Here is a 2,908-nt window from a genome sequence, read left to right as displayed (position 1 = left end):
GTGCGTGCGTGCGTGCGTGCGTGCGTGCGTGCGTGCGTGCGTGCGTGCGTGCGTGCGTGTGTGTGTGAGTGTGTGTGTGTGTGTGTGTGTGTGTGTGTGTGTATGTGTGTATTAATGTATCATTATTTTTAAAGTTGGTGTTTATTGAATATTCTTCCGGTAAATACAAACTATCAGTAACATAACATCAATGTTATAATTCCCTCAGTTTCTTTTATATTATTATATATTAGGAGTACAAATTAGTTCGGTCCGTTTTCAAAAAATGGCTCTGGCTGTTATGAATGTTTCATAGTGACGACTAATTTCGGTGGTTTCAGAGAGGTTAGACATCTGTCAATAATATTCAGTTTATATCGCTTTGAGTTTCATACAAAACCCCTGTTTTTTACTGTGTTGAATATGTCAAATTTTGTGTTAACTAAGCAGCATTTGCGGGAGGTTTTAGTTTTCTGCTTTAATTGGAAGAAAAGTGCAGCTGAAGCGCATCGAATGCTTGTAGAAGTTTATGGTGACAATGTTCCAACTGATAAATCATGTAGGGAATGGTTTCGACGTTTCAAGAATGATGATTGCAGCGTTGAAGACAAGCCTCGCTCTGGACAGCCAAAAAAATTCGAAGACAAAGAATTGGAGGCATTACTCGATGAAGATCCGAGTCAAACGCAAGAGGAGTTTGCAGAATCATTGGGAGTTGATTCGTTTGAGCCGTGCATTACGAGAAAAACGGCAATATGAGCAAAGACATGACAAAGTTATTCTTCTGCATGATAACGCTCGGCCTGATGTCGCAAAAGTCATAAAAAATTATTTGGAAACGCTCAAGTGGGATATTTTATCGCACCCGCCGTATTCGCCGGACATTGCTCTTTCTGATTACTGGTTGTTCCGACGGATGCAGCACGATTTGGCAGGTCACCGGTTCACTTCTTTCGCAGAAATCGAAAATTGGCTCCTAAATTGAATCGCCTCAAAAGACGAGACATTTTTTCGAGATGGAATTCGAAAATTGCCTGAGAGGTGGGAAAAAGTAGTAGCCAGCGATGGACAATACTTTGATTAATCTATTCATTTATTTTGTTCTGAAATAAATGCATTTTTGACCAGAAAAGAACCGAATTAATTTGTACTCCCAATAGAAAAGTGTTAAGGTAATATTACCGAAGAGTGAACATAGATGTATACTTTATTTATGAATTCAAAAATAATAATATTTATGCACAGATAAAGATGTATAAACCCAGTAAACATCAATTAACAATAACATAACATCAATGTTATAATTTCCCATTCAATAATATAAATACAATATAATGCGTTTTATGTAACAGTTACATTTTTAAGTAGGAAACTATAACATTGATCTTAATAACTGTTACATACATGTATTATATGTAACACTTACACTGTTAAGTGAAAAATTATAATATTAATGTAGCATTATTGTGTTTGTCGATGTTTCTCAGATAGCACGATGAATTCTTTAAGTGTTCCTAAAGTTTACTTCTTTCTGACGTCAATCTGAGCACAGATTTCTATGAAAATAGCACGTACAAATAATATCATATGTTATATGGGTACCTTATGTTTCCTCCAAACTCTAACTTTTATTTAAAAAGTATTCCTAAAAACTTACGAATTCTCCTTTGTTTATATTTTTTTCTTTCTTTATTTTCCTTTATTTTCAGTACATATACAGCACATGATATCATTTGTATTGTATTTTCATAGCAATTTGTGCTCAGATTGACGTCAGAAAGGAGAAAATTCTAGGAATACTTAAAGAATTCACCGTGTTATCTGCGAAACATTTACAAACACAGTAATGCTACATCATATATATATATATATATAAACTTTACAAAAAAGAATCGTTATAAATAAATTTATAATGTTCAAGTTCAACATATAAAGTTATTAACAATGAAACTCGTTTTCAATGTTTAATATTATTTTGTAAAAAAGATGTGATATAAAACCAAAATTACTTTTTCACAAAAAAAGTAAATAAAAGAAGCTAAGTGCACGCGCATTAGCATTAAACTTTACAAAAAAGAATCGTTATAAATAAATTTATAATGTTCAAGTTCAACATATAAAGTTATTAACAATGAAACTCGTTTTCAATGTTTAATATTATTTTGTAAAAAAGATGTGATATAAAACCAAAATTACTTTTTCACAAAAAAAGTAAATAAAAGAAGCTAAGTGCACGCGCATTAGCATTAAACTTTACAAAAAAGAATCGTTATAAATAAATTTATAATGTTCAAGTTCAACATATAAAGTTATTAACAATGAAACTCGTTTTCAATGTTTAATATTATTTTGTAAAAAAGATGTGATATAAAACCAAAATTACTTTTTCACAAAAAAAGTAAATAAAAGAAGCTAAGTGCACGCGCATTAGCATTAAACTTTACAAAAAAATCTTTATAAATAAACATTCTTTACAAAAAAATCGTTATAAATAAACTTCACGAAAAAACATTAAAAATCAATTTTTCAAAAAAAAATTGTTATAAATAAACTTTACAAAAAAAATTGTTATAAATAAATTACAACAAAAACTCAGTCAAAAATATTTAGAAAAATATTATTAAAACAATCTTATTCAGATCAATTGTACTTTTATAAATACTCTATTAAAAAATACAAGCCAGTTTTATATACTCTCTACAAAAGAAATGATATCATGAGGTTTCATTTGCCAAATGCGAATGACTAATTATTTTTTAATTTTTTTTATAAACATATGTGGTTTTGATTATATAATATATTTATAAATTAAATATGTTATTAATATATTAGTAATATATTGTTAAATAAAAAATAAAATAATTACAGAAATACAATAATATTACAAAAATTATATAATAACTTACACAAAAAGCCCTTGGCGTACTTT

The sequence above is a fragment of the Odontomachus brunneus genome, unplaced genomic scaffold (assembly GCF_010583005.1).
Source record: "Odontomachus brunneus isolate Ranch 3 - 2012 unplaced genomic scaffold, Obru_v1 Obru_scaffold_163, whole genome shotgun sequence".
NCBI classification, from domain to species: domain Eukaryota; kingdom Metazoa; phylum Arthropoda; class Insecta; order Hymenoptera; family Formicidae; genus Odontomachus; species Odontomachus brunneus.
This window is presented reverse-complemented; position numbering follows the sequence as displayed.